This window comes from Leiobunum rupestre, chromosome 2 (assembly GCF_980474605.1).
Source record: "Leiobunum rupestre chromosome 2, qqLeiRupe1.1.hap1, whole genome shotgun sequence".
Classification (NCBI taxonomy): domain Eukaryota; kingdom Metazoa; phylum Arthropoda; class Arachnida; order Opiliones; family Sclerosomatidae; genus Leiobunum; species Leiobunum rupestre.
In genome coordinates this window covers 34,702,833-34,724,416 of record NC_143385.1, presented here as the reverse complement: position 1 = coordinate 34,724,416, position 21,584 = coordinate 34,702,833, and the positions used below count along the sequence as shown (strand labels likewise).

Below are 21,584 nucleotides of genomic sequence, written 5' to 3'. Positions count from 1 at the left end.
GTGTTGTGCCATCTTTTAATGGCAAAGAAATTTAAATTCAAAATACCGAAACAATAACGTCGTCAGAGAACCAGTGTTGACTATTATAATTAGACAACTTATATTCTCCTTAGTGGACTAACTTAAATTATATATATATTGTTAAAAATTACTATAATTAAAGGTATTGTCAAATTTCCAACGATCCAATCAACGCCTTTTTGGGCAAAATGTAGCTTAAGTATCTTATTTTGATTTCGACTCTTTCGACATTTGTTGAAAAAGACCTACTTCACGTCAATCGGACGAAGTCTGCTTTAATACTCAATTTGAATATTTCGGTAGTGCATATTTTGAGTTTGCCTAAAATAAAGTAAATATCAAAATTACTTAAACTGGTCTTTATTTTAATCTATTGCATCGTTACTATTCGGTTAAGCCGAATAACCGATTTGGGAGTGTGAAACAAATCGTTCTACTTTTTCACTGACACACCGCTTCTGTAGTAAATTTGATTTTCCTTTAAGTTGAACGTTTTTCAGTCTTTATGGTAGATATGAGAATTTTTGAGCTTTTGAGTGGTTAAGACGATTTTAAATTTTTTTAAGCGACTTTAACGTTTTTTTAAAATGATTTTGCCCTTTAAACTTTGCCACGTGTTTTGTTTCGCGTTTTGACATTATTCGAAAGTGATCATCCATAACGCATTTCGCGAACTCCTGTGGTGGAGCTGCTAGCGTGCTTTGCGATTTTTACAGTAAAAGGAATACATCGAAAAACTCTATATCATTAAAATTTTAAATATGACGATTATCGATTTTGCAACCCTTATTGCATACAAACGCACTTACACAGACAGTCAGACAGACAAAGAATTTTTTTATTCATGTAAGCCTCGTTTGCTCGGCCAAATGCACTATTATTGAAAGATCTATTTGTTTAATCTCTAACAGTAAACCTTTACCGTTTATTTAGAAATTAAAGTAATTTATCAGTAATTGAACAAGTATTTATTAAGTTAATGTAGATCCCCTCTCAAACGAAATATTTATTAATGTCACACTCTCCAGTAAAGTCGTTTTTTTCAAAGAATTGTCAGCTCTAAAAACAACTGCCTTATCATAACACAGTTGTCAATGATAGAGCCGACAGTTGCTTTAACGTTCCAAAGCCATGGCCTAACTAAAAATATTTTAAACAAATTATAAAAGAAATACATGACTAAAATGTTATAAAACGCTTAATTAAGAAAAATATTCATATATTATAGTATCTCATTTATTACTTAAATGAACATAACCTGCCAATTAAATTTTAATATTGAAATTAACATTAACAATAACTTCTTTCATACTTAGGTTAAGGTAAACACAACAGATATTTTTTAAGATAATATGCTGTTATTGTACCCAAATTGGTAAATATCTTATATATAAGTGGCATGTAATTGGAATAATTACAAGCAAATCTTAAAATTTTCGTTTTGTTTTTACTAAAATTTTTAAATGAACACGAAACCTCAAGTATATTATGTAATTGAAGCAAACATTTGATTAATACTCTGTTCAGACGATGCGAATAAAAAAGATTAAGATTTCGTTTATAAACTTAAATTTATTTTTAATACTGAAATATGTCGTGGCAAAATTATCTTCGCTTTACTAAAGGTCATTAAATGTAAAGTGCATACATAAAAGAAGATATATAAAAGGTTAAGGCAGTTCAAATTAAAATATTTTGTGGTACTTTCTCAACTCAAGGATTATACGACACCATATACAACAAAAGCATATGAACACCAAGCAAAATAATAACCGTTACAGGAAATAGAATCATATCAGGAAATACAATGAATTACACGTGCGACCGATGGGCCACGTTCACCATAATCAACTACAAGGTACGAATTAAAATGTTCATACAATTTATCCCAATTCAAGTTCGTTGTGTATTTTTATATTTAAATAAACGTAACAATACTTATTCGCCACAGTTTTGTTCTTCAATTTTAGATCGTTCTACTTCTCATTATTTTCAACTTATTCCTTTCAATGTTATCGCACATCTCGAAATCAAAAAAATTAAAGTTGCACCGCGAACTACCAAGAGTCATTTATGTCAACGAGGACGACGACAAAGCAACCTGGTTCCAAAAACTACAAACAAAGCGTGCTTATTTTATTGGTAGCCTTGACGACACGTGTTTTAAAATGAATAACCCTTACCACGGTCACGCCATTCGCGGCTAAAAGTTGTTCTTAGATCTCCATTGAATAACTCTAGCTCAAAATTAGGGTTGCAAGAATCAATCCTGACACAGAGCACCTATGTTCTTGGACCAAGTTTTTAATGATGACGGATTTTTTTTGCTTAAATAAAAAGTTTTGTTTTTAAGTTTTTACGCCCAATTAACTTTACAGCTATAGCTGCCATCTTCTATATTATAGAAATTTATCGCTATTTTAGTAACAAATCTTTAGGCTTTTTTAGTTTGTATGTAGTTCTAAAAGCTAGAACTGCATACTTACAACTGGGCTGTACTATAGGCTTCGTTCGTGGTTTAAACTTTGGTTATAAGTATCGCTGCCTACCGAACATTCAAATTCAAAAGTCATCCGCTATAGTTTCTACATACAAATAGTTGACCAGTAATAAAGTAGATCTTTTCTAAGCCCGAAGCCTTTATAGAATCTATAAGTGCACTGTCATTTGGGGTAGTTCTAATTTTAGTTTGCCAATTTAAGATTGTTCCCAAAAACTATTTAATATATGCTCTGCTACAGCTGACGCAAAATTAAGTTATTTACTCCTAAAATGCATTTTGAACAAGACTGAAAGTTTCTACATCGAGCTTGAACAGCCACGGCCAACTTCGATCTCACGTACCGTGCTTTAGCGGCCCTTTCAATCGCCCGAATTTAACGGGTAAACATTTTTCCGCCAGGGGTCCCATACGACCAAAATTTAACGATAGCACAAAGAAAAAAAAACAAGTTTCTTAAATAAATTTAAAAAAAACATTTAATTACACCGAATGTAAGTAAATATTTAAATGATAGTATACAATTTTTAACGGTGTTTATAAATTATAAAATAGTTAAACAGAAACCAAGAACTTCCTCTAGATGCTGCCAGCACATATAGTATTATTGCATATACATGTAAATATTTAAAACAAAAAATGAAAAGACGATTAACTGTAACTTCAGGGTAAATATATTATTTTAACATTTTAAATTAAATAATATTAAATCAAATTATATTATAAGCGCAATAAATTCTAATTTTAGGTTTAAACAAGTTGGAGGAACATTTCACTGAAGTTTGTATACCTTCCTAGATGTAGCCTTGTATATACGTACGTATACCCTCACTTCACATATTTTTCAGAAATCGCACGGCTTATGTTGACAATAATTGGAGGAATTAATTTGGAACAGACTATTTTGGTGACCAATCTAGCATGGTTTGGGTTATAACATTCAAGTACACAAGTACCGGGCACACTTCAAGTTTCGGTAAAACATGCAACTCAATTGTAGAGTATATGGTTTTGGAAAGAGCTTTGAACGAAGGAGACAATTGTGGAAACAACTAAAACCCATTTTTTCCTTTCACCAAGAGGGACGTCAAGATTTTATTTGTAATTGTTATCCAAATCTAACAAGGAAAAAGCTTCTTTACCATCATGTTCGGAAAAATCCTTAATAATTAGTCCAAGTTTCAGGTATGGTTTTTGTTTAAAATCCAATACAGATTCTCTTTATGTGTTTACTTGTTCTTGATGGCTATGTAATGCTTTGTCTGGACGTTAATGTTTTGATTGCAGATTAGGGGTGATGATTTTGAGTCTCCTAAATTCCAAGTGTTCATCGCGAACTTGTGGAACATGCTCGGAAGAACTTTCGGCTTCATTTTCAATATTCTTCGATATACTCGCAGTAGCATCCCTGTAGTGGATTTTCTACTAAACCCAAGTCGCTATTCCTAGCCTAAAGGAAACCCGGCGACCAAACCTACATTCATTTCACCTACGTGGTCCTCCCTATCGCGTAACTTTACTGGTGGCGTTAGCGAGGTAGAATAGGGTGTCTAGGGGTAATGCTTGAAATGAATTGATTGAGAGTTGCCATAGATATCATAAACCAAAGAAAGTTTAATGATTACGAATAAAAAGAATTAGGTTAATTGATTTAAGACATTAAAATTTGACGCTTATGTTACAAAACAGATGATTACAAATAAAGTTAAAGCGTTACTTGCACGATATTTGAACACATCAATCTAATACTTTCTAAATTATTATCAGACTATAAGAAATGTATATATTGAATATTTTGTGAAATAAAATTCATTTTAATATATTAAAACTAATATAATTAAAAATGTGAATTTTGGAAGTTGGCGGGAAGGCGTAGCTAAAAGTGACGTAGAGTGGTTTTACTCACGTGATCAGTGATCACGCTCACGACGTCACGAGGCGTTTTGCCGCTCAACTGCTAGGCCTAGGCTGCCTGTTGAACGTTTGATTAATAAGGATTAATTATTATAATTAATAGGCTATTAATTATAGCTATGAGCGATTCGAGTGAAGAATCTATTTATTACTCGGATTTGGATTCTGATAGCGCAGTATCGGATTCCATGCAATCTGATGAAACCGGTTCAGAAAATTCCTTAGATCTTTTCGCTGAAATAGGCATAGCTGATGAAAATATTGGCGAAATTCACGGTATATTACCCTATCAATTTTAACCCTTGGCCCTTACTGAAGATGAAGATAATGAAATAATTCAAGAGGAAAACGAAGCCAATAATGAACGATTGCAAAATAATGATTGGTGGGTAGCAATCTTTAATTAATATTAATTGCATATAATTTATTTTTATTATTCCTCATTATAGGTGTTGTTGTGGCAATTGCACTATTATGCCACTTGTTGCAGAATGTCAGTGTTGTCAAGAACAGGAAAGGGTAAATGCATTAATTGAAGATATTTGCATAACACCTGTACTAACATTCCGATGTTGAATTTGGCATATCGAGAGTTCCATAACCCTCAACCTGGGGTTATGCTTAGACAACCCGCTGAGGGATTAATTCACAAGTGAGATTTATCATTGTGGCTATAATATAGTTAGTATAATCGGTTATTTTATTAGGACTTATAGGTATTTGGCATATCGAAGATTTATTAGATTGTGTTATTGGATTATTCCAAATCGTCGATTTCCCATACCAAGTTGTGTAGTAAATGCAATTAGGAATGCATTTCCATCAGATGATTTTTGTGGATTCCGGCCTTACGTAGCAAGGCAGGGGCGTAGAAGAAATGCTCATAGAAATTGATTTTTAAATTGTTAAGGCTACTTTATTTTAATTTTTTAATAAAATGAAAATTTGAATTTTTCATTGAACTATTTGTCATTTTTTTTAGTATACAATATTATTAGTCAGAGAACCGACGATGTTTTGTATAAGATTCAACAGCTTCGTCTTTAGTAGGGTGTTTAAATTCAGAGCACAAAGCTTTGGGTGTAGCGCCCAAAACAGATTCAGTCTTCTCATATCCTTTCTCATACGAGTCTTCACTGTATTCAATTACGTTTAACATTAGTTTATTAACGTAAGCTGAAATGGTATGTACCCTTATGAATCAATCTTTGTTTGTTTTTAGATTATTGTGCTTACTGTAAGAAGAAGCTTCCATGATTGGGCGTAACGAATTTTCCCCCTTTTTGAATTTTGGGAATAATATATTCCAACGTCTTGTGCCGTTAACAGTAACAGCTTGCATTTTTGTAGAATTTTCGTTGAAATGCATTGCAGCAAGTAGTAATCTATAAAAAGAAAATTATAAGTAAAGTTAACACTATTTTAAGCACAGAAAGGTACCTAGTCATCATTCCAAAATACGAGTAGTGTGTATGTTTAGGTGCAAATTGAATGACAACTGCGTGATAAGCCTCTACAGAGGAGGTATGACAAGACGATGAAAGTTGGGATACATCTTTAGAAAATTTTAAAACTATTTTTTCTAACGCAGTATATGCTTGAGATACTAATGAGAATAATATTAAAATTAATTCTTCAAAATAAACCAAAATATGAGAAAGAAACAAACTTGGATTAAGCCATCTTTTGGGACGCTCGTTATCTAAGGGACCATGTTCGCAACCTTCGTATGGCCCAATGTGGCCCTCATGTTTATTTATGACGTGGTTTAGCAGAGATTCCCATTTGGCAGCCATTAACGCAGAATTACCATCACAAGAGGAAGCGAGCCAGTATAAATGATTTTGTATACTTCTGTTCCAGGCAAGTAACACTTCCATATATTTTTTCTTCCCACAAACTGATGAAATTTTGGATTTGATAGCTGTAAATTATAATTTTTTTTTATTTATTATAAAATGTCATAAAATAGTTTACCTACATTTTACTAGGTGCCAACCGTCAAAAAGGTGCTTAATTTTTGGATAAGTTTTCCGAAGAAAAGCTCTGATTGAAATGTGCCTATCTGTTACTATAGAACCAATTTGAAAGGCTTTATCTAAAAGAATGACTATTCCACGCTTAAGACCATCCAATTCCATGGCAACACTACTTTTCGCTTGGTTACTCTGAAATGTTAAAAAAAATTTAACTACTAAAACTACTATTACTCAATAAAAGTATGCGTTTACCTGGATTAAAACAAGGTGAATAATTTTCTTTATAGTACTTTCTAAGAAGCAATAACTAAGGTATTTTGCACAGTGGCCAGGACTTAGGAAATAATATTATATTGTGCATTTTCAGTTTTAAAAAAGAAAGCCTAAAAGTAACCCATTTTAATTACCTATCGAAACGTCCATCACCTCCGAGTGATAATACTTTTCCTTGAAGTTCATCCAACAAAGCATTTTGTTCGTTGTCCCAAGCCTTTAATAAACAACTATATATATAATTTGTTTTGTTATTTTATAATAGTTTGAAAAATTATTACACTTTTGACAGCACGCCACAGGTAAGCTTTTTGCAATCTGTAGTAAGTAGCAAGGTCGAACATCTGAATCCCAGCAAATTAAAGCATTCGTAATGATTTAGCAGGGTTTAGACCAGAAAACAATATCCCTGCTGCCACTAGAACAATTAAAGCGGGCTTTCTTCCAATTTCAGGCTGACTCTGCCATGTCAAATTATGATGGTTCGGACAATCAGTGTGGACAGTGACCATTGATCCTTTAATTGAAGTCTTTATATTTGTGCATTTTAACATATATTGTATGCAAAATATAAGTAGCTGAAGTAAGGCAGTCTCAAAAACAATGTATTTCTTCTCATTTATGACATCTAAATCTGGTGAAAACAGCCTGGAACTATTTTTTTTTAATTAATAATAATAATAACCAAAAGGAAAATGATATAGTACCTCTCTATATCTTCAGATGGAACCTCAGATGGAGTATAGCTTGTATCAAGTGGATCTAATGGCCTATCTTTATTTCCGGTGTCTTTCAATTCATAATCATATTGATCATCGTCACTTCGACTCTTCATAAATTCACGAATTTTATCTCCAATACCTTCAGTCTGAGTTGTTTTATCAACCATTTTGGGCAAAATAGTTTGAGAATCTAACGGAAATACAGTATTAGTTTTATATACCGATAACATGCTTTACGTAAAAATTCGCTCACAATTATGACTACGTTTTAGCAGACGACTACGTTCAGTCTGAGTACTTTTAGTTTTGCTTGGCAATGGAATGTAAGCTTGATGTCCAACTGATTTATTTCGTTTAGGAAAATCCAAATCCAAACCTAGGCTATCCTGTAATAATTCAGTTTGAAATTTACACTTGTGTACTAGTAGTTTATTTACTTGAATTATGGTATATTTACCATTGATTTGCCCCTTTTTGATAAAATGCTTGCAGTTGCTAAATTACCCACCTAAAAGCTCTGAAGGAGTGCTAATATCTTCCATTTCAACATCTTGCTGTGGTATAATTTTAATAGCATGTTGTCCTAAAAGGGTTGGAATTGAATCACGCTTTAGCCGTCCTGGCATAGGTACATCGTAACATCTGATTTGTTTAATCCAACCAAAGCAAGAGGGTTTCTTTCATAGCTATCCAGCGTGAAGTGACAAGAGCAAACGCGGCTTGTTGTCAAAACCTTAAAATTGGGATTCCCCAAAATTCCCAACCATTTATTGCGTAGTGTCTCATTTTTTGGGAATATGTGAAAAATAAGTCCATATTTCCTGGATTGGTACTATGGTAATTGCAATCAGGCGCGACACATGGACGAACAATATTAGCCATATCACGAAAAACAATAACGAAACTACCGCAGTTCTTGGAAGTTATAAACTGACACAAATAGTTGAACTTGAAAAGTTGAAATCAAGATTATTACAGCCTAGGCCTACCTTCGAAGTCTGACAATATTATTATTTTACAATTTAAGCGAATAAGAGTTATGAATCGAAGATCAAAAGAAAAACCAAAAATAAATTCGTAATTTAAAACTTATGGTTAAAAACAATAAGGAATGAAATGACACTAGTAATCACCAACGAAAACAACTAGAGCAGACGACTGAAGAAAGTGAAAATCACATGACTGCGAGGTGACGTAAAATGTGACGTAGAGTGGCTTTTCGCGAAGTACCGCCAACTGCCGTTAGACATCCCCTTGGCGCAAAAATTCAAATGTTTATCGATTAATTTTAAATTAATACGAAGTTTTTTATTAATTTAAACAGTATTTTTAGAATCTATAGGTCTCTTTTATAAGATAAAAATTAATGTCTTTATGAATTCAATAGATGAAATATCGTGCAAGTAACGCTTTAAGTAAATTTGGATACTTATTTGAAGGGTCCGGTTCAAGGTCCATACTATCGGCGTTTAAGCCCGCACTCGTCCGCGGACCATACGGTCGCGTTTCAATCCGCACACCACACACACTTGGCGACTTTTCTCTCTCCGTAGACTCGCCTGTTAGGCACTCGGAGGTCATTTAGGCGCGAGTTAACTTAATTCACGTCGGCGACTCCTGGAATAGACAAGTTTTTCGCTCCGGTCACCCACGTGGTCTCGGTGTCTCCGTGAGACCCGGTCAAGTCTTCCCAAAAGTGCGCCAACACCCCGGTTTTGTTCATGGCCTCGTCACGGTTTTTTTTTTCGGTGGCGCGAACTTCCACTACAATCAACAGGCTCGAGACCAGTCAACCTGGCCGGACCCAACCAATCATCACGATGGCGACATGATGTTCGTTTCCATCTTTCAGTTCCCCCAAGCGGGATTCCTCAAAGGGTCAGCCATAGCGTCTTCAATTAATCACTGCTTAAAAGTAATGTCAAAGAATAACCTATCGAAATTTCTTAAAATATACAACAACGGAGAATTTCTCCGAACCAGATAATTGGCAACCCTCAATTCGGACTGGCGATAAGCGCATAGGGAAGATAAAGGGTAAAAGGGGACTCGCGACGGCATAATACAAAGAATTTGGAGACTCGCTAATCCCAACAGTGAGAGAACGGAGGGAGAATAATTTAAGGGGCAGGGAAAACCCAGGATACCTTTGGCCACTAGGTCACCTATGACGACCCCTTCCCAATGACCGTCTGTTGCGCGGTCACTTCAATTAGAACGATTAGAGTAGCCCAAAGCTATACTAACTAATAAATTTCTTAGAAAGATTCAAGGTCGAATTTTGAAAATGTGGGAAAGAAATATATATTTAAGAATAAGACAAGGTGCTTAAAGGAACTGTAAATAACGAAACTATGGAATTTTAAATTGGTCGCTACAGACATTAACTTAAATTTTATATCCCATATAATATATGTTGTTGAAAATTACTACTAGTGAAGTTATTTTCAAATTTAAGAACGAGAAAAATCAAATTTCATGTCACGATTTTTTGGTCAAAATGTAGCTTAAGTATCTGGTTTTGATTTCGACGCTAGCGACATCTGTTGGGAAAAGAACTACTTCACGTCGAGCCAACACTTTAATTGCTTTAACATAAAGCGCTTCCATTTGTTTTCACACTGGTTTGGGCAAAATGCCTGTTATTGCAAATGACAGGAACAAGGAACGCCTACATAGAGCGCCATCTCTTCAAAGGAATAATTAAACATTATTCATAAGCATTATTATATTATACTAATAAATTATCATAAAAATAATATTTTATAAATACGTTCTATTTGGTAATATTATTTTATATAGCGTCCCAGCAAACACATATAGCTCCATTGGATATCCATGGCACGTTAACTTTGGATATTATGATGTCTGTGAGATATCCATATATCCAGGTTTTACGTCACATGGATATTCCATAGATATCCAGATGTCATGGTTTTGGAGATCCAGGGTATATCAAAACTCTGGATATTCAATATCCAGGCGATGTTGTAGGGATATCTCAGGGATTAAAAAAATAACCTATTTAGGATATGACCAGGATATAATATATCCTAGGGATATCCAATATATATATATTATGTCCATATTATGTACGTTAGAGGTCTTGGGGATTTTTAGATTTTCCTAAAATATCCATATAAATATATTTTTATTTTATAAAGGATAAAAATTTATTTAAATTGATTTTTTTTGGTTTATTAATGACTATAATTTTAAATAAAGAAATAAATTTAAATAAAATGACGATTCTTGCATTAAAAACAATTATTACCTATATATAGCTAAATAATTGGTGCAAGAATCATCACATTAACATAACTAATATAATTAATAAGATTTAGAATTAAGTGAAATTAACCTTTTTTAATAATATGATTGGAACTAGGCATGATGACGAAAGATATCAAAAGATTTATTAAATACACCACTAAAAAGATTTAAAATTTCCTTTGATCAAGGTTTTATTTAAAAAGTTCTTTGCTTCCAAAATCATTGTGAAAGTTATTTCAATATTATAATTATTTAGGTTTTTCTTTTTTACTTCCTGCTGGGCAATGGTGTGACCAGTCTTTAATTATTAGTTCAATTTCAGCAATCGTAGAATTGGCAGCGCATTTTGATCGTTTAACGGCCGCTATAAATAAATTATTACTCGTGAATAATAGATGTAGAATGAGAAGAAATCTAGACCAATATACTAAGGATAATTTTCATTGTGATTAGATCTTGAAGTTTTTTTGCCTTTTCTTCCTTCCCAACTGTAATGTGAACCGAGGGTTTTACTCAATCAGAGTGAATTGAAAAAATTTGCTCGTGTAAATCCATTTCATCGCTAGCAGCAAGCTTAAAAATCAAATTATAAGCAAAGTGCAAGCTACGCTAATTTAAATAAGTGAAAAAATAACATCGAGAAGCCTCATTCTGAGTGAATTGAAAAATTTCCATACATTTGTTTCGTATAAATCCATTTTATCGCTAGCAGCAAGCTTCAAAATCAAGTTATAAGCAAAGTGCAAGCTACGCTAATTTAAATAAGTGAAAAAATAACATTGAGAAGCCTCATTCTGAGTGAATTGAAAAATTTCCATACATTTGTTTCGTGTAAATCCATTTTATCGCTAGCAGCAAGCTTCAAAATCAAGTTATAAGCAAAGTGCAAGCTACGCTAATTTAAATAAGTGAAAAAATAACATCAAGAAGCCCCATTCGAGTTAATTGAAAAATTTCCATACATTTGTCTCGTGTAAATCAATTTTATCACTAGCAGCGAGCCCCAAAATGAAAAAGCCAGCTACACTAAATAAAATTTTAAGTCTAGTTGGGGTTATTTTTTCACAATTAAGAGTAATAGAAAAATTGGCATACATTTTACTTGTTTAAACCATTTTTCCTCCAGCAGCACCGCCAAACTCAAATTTAATGCAAAGTGCTATCGTATTATCACTAACATCTTGCGACGCGATTGTAGCCGAGGTCAGTTAGACCACGATTCCCACCTAAACATATAGTCTTTCTCACAAACAAGTAAGTATAAATATATTCTTGATTGCACTCTAAGATTTGAGGAATCGATTAAGATTCGTACATTTCACATTCGATCTGCCTGAGACCAAGCAATGCAAATCTTTAAAATCTGTTAAAAATTTACCTCGGGTATTTAGTGTAGAACACCAACTTTTGCAGCTTTGGTCGCTCTTGTGCCACTGTACAGGGAAATTTGTAAAATTGAAGGGTTGTTCCACCATGGATTAAATAACCTTACATGGATAGTTCTCTCTAATACATTTTACTATACTACGAGTTGAAGATGTTTGTTTCAAACGAGGCTTACAGATATTTTTGCCGTCCCCTCAATTTTACCCCCTTTACCGATACAAATCCGGAACAAGATTTTTTGATACGTCGCCATCTCGCGGCAGCTTTTGGCGAATTTAATGTTTTTCCAACGGTTTGTTTATTTCATTTGAAATTGAAATATTCAATCGTGGTCAGTACCTCGGTGGCTTTGGAGCTTCCTGGTTAAGTGTGAGAAATAATAAGTACTGTAAGCGACCTTTTTCATATTGTTTTTTTTTTCATTTATGTATATCACCTAATTTTTCGTTAAATTGTTTATAGGCTTTCAAAATGTAAACAAGTTTTCAATAGATAGGCCTTGGACTACAAAAATAATAATTTCATCAATCGCGATTGCACCCCCTTTACAATTTTCCCCCCGTGTATCGGTAAAATCGAGACTTATTTAATCCATGGTTCCACGAAGATTGCTTTGCAGGTTATGTAACCTTTAATATTGTTAGGTTTTGTCTACTAACAATTAAGTATCAATCTTTTAAACAAAATATTACTTTATTACAGATTTTAAGTCATAACAATTATACATTTAAAATTGAGATAATTGATCACGTCGCGCCCCGGGGAGGAAGTGTCCTCTTGGACTTACTTCCGTAGCCGTTTTGGTTTTAGATCACGTGACTAACGTGATCATGTGATTCAGTTCAAATTACAAATATGGAGACAGTGGTGCCATCTAAACTTTAAAATGGCACCCACGCTTTTAAAATAATATAAATCCCAACATCACTTTTCCCTTAAAAAAAATTTGAACGCGTACATAAAGGAGGGGAGTCATATGTAGATGAATGCATGGAGTTGACGGTGGTTGGTGAGTTGTTGCAGGAAAGCTCGAACTAGATGATCCAGCAGGTGTGTGTGTCGTATAGGAACTTGGAGTCGCTGGTCTGGAATGTGAACTAGGTGTAGCAGTGTTATTGTCGCCGCTCAGAGTTGCATTGGTACTGCGTAGGAGTGCAGACTGTGATATTACCAGAGGGTGACTATGCAATCCTGGCGAATATCAGGTTCCAGGGTATTAGGTATTTGTGGCGTTTCGCTATGAACGGTAGCGGATTGATAATGAGAATCCTGAAAGCGAATATGATTTCGGTGTCGGCGAATAATGCCTAAAGCGGTTTCGATTTCAAACATTACGCGCCCCAACGGTTTAACTATGTGTCCAGGTATCCATTTTTCCTTTCTATTGAACAGACGAGCGTATACAAAGGATCGTGGTGGCTTTCGTTTATACGATGTTATTTCGTTGGAAGCGGAATTACGAGGATGAAAAACGTCCAATTTAGTAGCGATTGCACGACCAATCATTCTTTCAGCTGGAGATGGCCCTCCGTTTAGCGGCGTTCGTCGATAATTGACCAGAATCCTAGCAATTCGTTGGTGCAAAGAACCTGCGTGGTATTTCTCTAAACCAGCGTCTATTTGTTGTAAAATAGGTGATGTCCCACCAGTAATTTTCTTCAAAGTCGATTTTACCGTGCGAACCGAACGTTTGGCTTGACCATTAGACGCGGGATGGTATGGCGCTATGGTCGTATGTTCGATACCATTGTTACGTGTGAATTCTTGAAATTCCGTGCTAGTAAAGCAGGTAGCATTATCGCTAACTAATTTTGGAATAACTCCAAATCTTGACATGTGCTGTCTCAAATGGTGAATAACAGTGCGGGATGACGTGTTTTGAGTAATATAAATTTCAAGCCATTTAGAGTATGAATCGACTGTCACAAGAAGGTAATGGTTTTCAATAGGGCCTGCAAAATCAATGTGAACACGTTTCCATGGTTGTGTTTCCGGTGGCCATTCGGAATAAGTTCTTGGAGGATTTGGTGCGTGCATCCTACACGTGTGGCACGACTTTGACAACTCATCAATGTCTTTGTTGATGGTAGGTCACCAAACCTTTGATCTTGCGAGTTCTTTCATCGAGCGTACACCCTGGTGAGTGCTATGCAATTCGGCCAAAATAGACTGACGTAGTCTAGAAGGAACGACTACTTTGTTACCAAACAATAATACATTATCAGCTAGAGATAACTCGAGAGAGTGCCTTTCATAAATCTGCAACTCGTTATCCAATAGTTCGGTTTTCTTGGGCCATCCGTGAATAGTAAATTCTACTACTTGTGAAAGAATCGGATCTTCTAGAGTGGCGAAGGCCATGGTTTTGACATCAATTGGGCCATTTGTTCCAGATTGCAATAGTAAAACCAGTTCGGTTGGTAATGGTGTGCTCTTGTCAGGTGTGTCAATCGGTAAGCGACTAAGTGCGTCGGCGTTAGAGTGCTGTGATCCTTTCTTGTATATAATTTTGTAGTTATATGCCGACAAAGTGAGCGCCCATCTCTGCAAGCGAGCTGCGGCCATCTGGGGAACAGGCTTATTTTCCGAAAATATTGTCGTCAACGGTTTATGATCCGTGAGCAAAATAAACGTTTTTCCAAGTAAATAATCCCTGAATCAGGTTACGCCAAAAACGATTGATAGCGCTTCGCGCTCAATTTGTGGGTACTTCCGTTCTGATGGTGTTAACGTGCGAGACGCAAAGGCTATTGGTCGCTCCTCTCCATCGATGACGTGTGAGATGACCGCTCCTATACCAACAGGTGACGCATCGCATGCCAGTATTACGTCACGGTTCGGATCAAAATGGACAAGGACGCCCGATGATTTTATAGCGTCCTTGGCTGATTCGAATGCATCTTGGTGTATTCTGGACCATTCCCATTTGTTTGACTTGCTCAAAAGATTATTTAATGGTGCCAGCAGCGTCGATGAATTTGGAATGAAACGTCCGTAGTAATTTATGAACCCAAGGAACGAACGCAGTTCTTCAACTGAGGTCGGTGCTGGTGCATTCTTGATAGCATCTAGCTTATCATCTAAAGGGTGTAATCCTTCAGCATCGAGTCGATAGCCTAAAAATTCAAGCGATTCCTGGAGAAATGCACATTTTTCCTCATTAAGTTTGAGACCTTTTTCCACGAATGTGTTAAATAACTTATCCAGGTTCTCCTGATGATCGGTTACGTTAACTCCTCCAATAAGTATATCGTCTTGATAAGGAGCGCATCGCGGGTGATCTTGTAAAATGGTTTCAATGTATCTTTGAAATATTGCGGAGGCCGAAGCGATTCCGAACGGCAAACGATTGTACTGAAAAAGACCTTTGCTAGTGTTTATGACCACATATTTTCTGGAATCGTCATCGAGTTGAAGCTGGTTGTATGCATTTCGCATATCAAGTCGAGAAAAGACCTTGCAATTTGCCAATTTAGCGAAAATATCTTCGACTTTAGGTAGAGGAAACGTTTCGACGTCAAGAATTTTGTTAGTTGTTACACTGAAATCTCCGCATATTCGAACTTGTCCGTTACCTTTCAAAATCGGTACAATTGGCGTGGCAAATTCAGCGTGTGGAATAGCGGTGATAATACCTTCGGATTCTAGACGAAGGAGTTCGTCTTCGACCTTATCTTTCAAATGGTACGGTACAGTTCTGGCTTTGAAAAATCGTGGCGGAGTCGCGTCTTTACGAATGTGAAGTTTAACTTTAACGTCTTTTAAACATCCCATGCCTGGCGTGAATAACTGTCGATGGTTTTCTATGATATTCTTGATACGTGACCTTGGTTCATTGATATGGCTAACTTGAAGATTTAATTCCTGTAGAATTTTGAATTCTGAAAATATCCATGATCTTCCCATGAGATTGGGACCCGATCCCTTATAAATGACGATCGGCAAATCCAAGATAGTATTCTGGTATTGAACTTGGACAGTAGTTTCACCAATTATTTTTACTGTGTGTCCTGTAAATGATGTGAGATATGTCATAGTGTCGCGAATATTAATTACTGCGTAGATTTATTTGCGACAGTAACTCTTCTGAAACGAGGGTGAACGCGGACCCAGTATCTAATTCAAAATTAACTGGAGTTCCATTAATTTGACAAATAATTTTTATCGGAGGCAGAGGAAATGACGTTTGCGTTTGATTTGACATGTTGCGTTGTTTTTCGTAGTTGGCTTTTCTTGATTCTCGTACATGAAATATGTCGTATTCGCCGTGTTTTTCTTTGATATGATTATCATCTTCGATATAATTCGTCTGTGGTCTTGACCTGTAGCCTTGATTACCACGACTTGATTTATCTCGTTCTTGATTACCTTGATGTGCATTGTCGCGTTCGTAGTATGTTCTACCTCGTCCTTGATTATTTTTCTGCGAACGGTTACTATTACGCGAGAACGTACGTTGTTGGTCATAGGTTTGTCGATTTTTATTTTGACGACACACTTTACTTAGATGCCCTATCTTCTTACAATTATAACATTCAGCGTTCTGGTATAGACATTCCTATTCTGGATGATTTGTACCATTACAGCGTATACATTTTCTATTATTGTTGTGGAATTGAAATGTTCTCTGATCACTTGCTTTATTTCGCTGTTGATTATTTGAATTCTTCGGGTTAGAATTCCTCTGTAGCTTACGCTTGTAGTTCGATATTTTGTTGACTTGGTTTCCATTACTCGTTCCAGCCTTGATATCTGAAGCCTCTCGATCAGCTGTCTCTAATGATTGGACAATGGTAATAGCTTTCTGTAATGTGAGGTTCTTCTCCTTTAATAATATCTTCAAGGTGATATCGTTGTTTATGCCACAAACTATACGATCTCTAAGTACTGTGTCCAAAGTGTTTCCAAAATTACAATGCTCCGACATTTTACGCAATTCAGATATGTAGACTGATATGGACTCTCCTTCACGCCTATCTCGCTTATAAAATTTGCATCGTTCCACTATGTCGGTTGGTATTGGTTCAAAATGATCACATAAGGCTAGGACCAAATCCGCATATGACTTCTCCTTTGGTTTTTCCGGGGCGACGAGATTGCGTAATAGTGCATATGTTTGCGCCCTTTTCTTTATTAGCACTGCCGTATTATTAGCACCTGGAGCCGTAGATTCTTGTATATCATTTGCCAAAAAGAATTGTTCTAACCTTTCGGAATAAATCGTCCAAGGTTCGTCACTTTCACAAACGGTGGAAATTGTTCATTATTAGTAGCCATGGCTCTTGTAAAAACCAAAAATTCCCAAAACAAAGTTCAAAATGGCGGCTCTTTTGTTTATGTAGCGGCGGTACTTCTCGGCGTTACTCGTGCTGTTGCCGGAGATCTCTTGACAAATATGGCGGGTAGATTTTCTAATGGATTCCTTTGGGCCTCACCAAAAAATGAAATGTGACTGTCTGGCTTTAGCAGTGATTTCGGTTTCCAAATTCCGTCGCCATTTGTTAGGTTTTGTCTACTAACAATTAAGTATCAATCTTTTAAAGGGAATATAACCTGCAAAAAAATCTTTATGGAAGACCCCTTCAATTTTTCAAATTTCCCGTACAGTGGCGCTAAACATTTCTAAAGCCAAAGGCAAGAGCGGCCAGAGCTGCAACCGTTGGTGTTCCACACCAAATACCTGAGGTTATATTCCCTTTAAACAAAATATTACTTTATTACAGGTTTTAAGTCATAACAATTATACATTTAAAATTGAGATAATTGATCACGTCGCGCCCCGGGGAGGAAGTGTCCTCTTGGACTTACTTCCGTAGCCGTTTTGGTTTTAGATCACGTGACTAACGTGATCATGTGATTCAGTTCAAATTACAAATATGGAGACAGTGGTGCCATCTAAACTTTAAAATGGCACCCACGCTTTTAAAATAATATAAATCCCAACAAATATTTAATACATAGTTTACACTAAAAGGGGTAACGTCCTTTCGACCTCGAATTCATCCCCTGTGCTTCTCCCCGTACAGTACTGCCAGTAATTTGTGAGCGCGCTTTAGCAGTCGGCGGTCTGACTCGCCATTGAAATTTCAATACAAGTCCTAGGCTTAGCTTCATAGATAGTTTAAAAATGAGTTCTATTAAATCAAAAGAATTTTATAAGGGTTATTTTGAGTGTTTAGGGAAAGAAGATAGAATATTATATAAAAAAAGTTAAGAACCTGAAAAGTTTTGCTACTGCGGCCAAGGAGAAAGTGATAAAATGGTAGCATGTGATAATGAAAACTGTAAACATAAATGGTTCCACTTTAAATGTTTAGGCATACGAAAAGCCCCTTCTACCAAATTTTGGTACTGCCGTGATTGTAAAGACATACGTGCACGTCCACTGGGTAGGCCCAAAAATGGAAATGTGAAAAAATAAAGTTTTTTTATTATATGCATATGAACAAACTAATATATTTACATTTTTTAATCAAATCTAACCACAGACTCGCAGACGTTTATAAAAGCACAACAAGCTTTTACTATTTTATCTAATTTTGTTTGATTACAACTACTATTTCTTTTTAAATAATCAATAGGAATGGTAGATTGTAAAATACGGAATTTGTTTGGAGCATGGCCAATCACTCTTTCGACATGTATTCTTACATTTTCTATCTTTCTTGTTTCTCCTATTTCCTTTGCACTTAGTTGTTTTTTCCCTCTTCTAAAAGCTGGAACAGCAACTTCCGCACACAAAAACCCAACAGACTCTGCTATATTGAATCCACGATCTGCTAAAATTAAATCCCCTGGCAACAAATTATTTAAAATTTTACATTCTTCTGTAATGTGTTTGTCTGATGTACGCCCACCCCATGCTTCTGAAATGAATGAAACTGATCCCTGTGGTGTAATTCCAATTAAAAATTTCATGGTATTGTGGAGTTTGTAATTAGACCATGTCTCAGCTCTAGCGTCCAATGAAGAGGGCCTTTCAATGAAGATTTCAAAACAGTCGATAATAACTGCCACTTTGTTTCCAAAAGCGCTCTTGAAACAGTTCGGCATTGTCAAATGCAACTCCTCTCTAGAAGGCCATTTAATTAACTTATCAAGCCTCACGTTTATTATATCCAGCCATTTATCAGTTACTCCGGAAATAGTAGCAATTGAGACGTTCAATCTAAAAGCAAGGTCTTGCACATCTAAATCAAGCCGTTACCTTAAAAGTGTAACCAAAAATTCTTGAAACAAAGACAACTTCGCATTTAAGTTGGGTTGCACACGAGCAACAAGTAAATTGAAAGTTGCTACTATTATTCCTACGTTTGGAAGGCCAGTGTAGTAAACTGCCCGAGATTCGTTTGATTCGATATATGATTTATCAAATATGCGATTTTGAACAATCCTTTCAAGTTCAGAAATATCATCTATGGATAAATTGGTTTGAGTTGATTCATCTTGGGTTTTCGTCTGCAGTATTTCAGTAGTTTGAATGCCAAAGTGAGAAACATCAGGTGTACACAGAGTGCCTACATCAACGTTGGAATATTGATCTTCCGTCACAATCCTATTCGAAACTTTTCTAACTACTTCCGAATTTTCCTGTATATTTTCTTTCGATAATAACTTCATCTTGTTCCATTATTTCATCTTGTAATGTAGATGATAAAGGTGAAATTTCATCTCCAAGATATATGCTATCATCATCCGTGAAATAAACGCTTTCCTCAGTTAGCGAAGTTGAAGCTGCTCCATCACTCATGATTTTCTTTTTGGCCCGCTCTATAGAGCGGTTATGCGAATCTAGTTTTAATTTAGGTGTTCCAAGACTTGATAAAGTATTAAACCCCAAATAAAGTGTAGGAACCTAGTCTGGATGAGTTTCATCTTCCAAAAAAGCTGGTTTGCCTAGCAATTAAGGTAAATCATGTTATATTAGTTATAGTAATAAGGTTAGATAACTAGGAAATACTTAAAACAACTAAAACTTACCAGTAATAAAGTGGCGATTACAAACTCTATGCCATCCCCTGTAGCATTTTAGAGTCGGGCCGACGTCGGCTAGTGTCTTAAAACAGAAAGGTCGGCCTACTGTCGGGCAACCCCACTCTGAAAGGTCGAAATGTCCTAGTAGAAAAGTAGTCGGCCGACCGTCGATCGACATAAAAAATTCGACTCACTTCCGATGTATGTCCTACTCAGAAAGGACTATGGGCCGACTCAGAAATGACTATGGGCCGACTCAGAAATGACTATGGGCCGACTCAGAAATGACTATGGGCCGACTCAGAAATGACTATGGGCCGACTCAGAAATGACTATGGGCCGACTCAGAAATGACTATGGGCCGACTCAGAAATGACTATGGGCCGACTCAGAAATGACTATGGGCCGACTCAGAAATGACTATGGGCCGACTCAGAAATGAATATGGCCGACTCAGAAATGACTATGGGCCGACTCAGAAATGACTATGGGCCGACTCAGAAATGACTATGGGCCGACTCAGAAATGACTATGGGCCGACTCAGAAATGACTATGGGCCGACTCAGAAATGACTATGGGCCGACTCAGAAATGACTATGGGCCGCCTCAGAAATGACTATGGGCCGCCTCAGAAAGGACTATGGGCCGACTCAGAAAGGACTATGAGCCGACTTCACAAAGGCATATTTCCGACTCGGAAACGACGTTGGGCTAACGTCATATACATACAATTCCAACTGTGAAACGAACGTTGTGCCGACGTCAAATTAAATCGCACTTCGGCACTCCAACTTAATACCAATTTGATGCCTTAACAGTAATTTTGCTGAGATTGAATCGATAACAATTTTCAATAAAAATTAGCTATTTATATTAATAGAACTAATACAAACAATATACAAGACTGAAAACAGTAATTTTGCTGAGATTGAATCGATAATAATTTTCAATAAAAATGAGCTATTTATATTAATAGAACTAATACAAACAATATACAAGACTGAAAATCTTTTGGCGAAGTACATAGAATTTATATAGTAGTGATATGAAAATAAACTTTTTAATTAAGCTTCTAGATTTTAATACGTAAAAACAATTACAATTCAAATACTTTTAACAAATATCATTATCTTTTAATGTTGAAGTCCATTTTACATGTTATTCATAAAACACATGGCCTTGTAATTGCCAAGGCTTAACAGCTCATGCAAAACATTGTTCACAAAGCTATAATTAATTGATATAGATATTATTTATATTGATATATTATTGAAAAACTTACTTTGTTAGTTTAGATTTAATGTATTTCTCAAGATTTCAATGATTTTTCCATTAATTTTTAATAGAAAATTAAGCGCACAAGTCAACAATTACACCTCTCATCTCAAGCTAGTTCGCCAATAAACTTCTAACATGCTGCTAATCCGGAAATGGCGCTGCGAAAGTATTACCTGGCGTAGGCTTTTGAATTTTTTAACTATGAAGCGTTTGAAAAACGTTTGTGCTCGTATCAATAAGCCTATTTATTAATATATTTTAAA

At 35.7% G+C, this 21,584-nt stretch overlaps 1 pseudogene; it reads right to left on the bottom strand.

Annotated features, from left to right (window-relative positions):
• Positions 1-18,536: 18,536 nt before the first annotated feature.
• On the bottom strand, positions 18,537-19,818 carry LOC149957423 (uncharacterized; annotated as a pseudogene).
• Between the last annotated feature and the right edge of the window lie 1,766 nt (positions 19,819-21,584).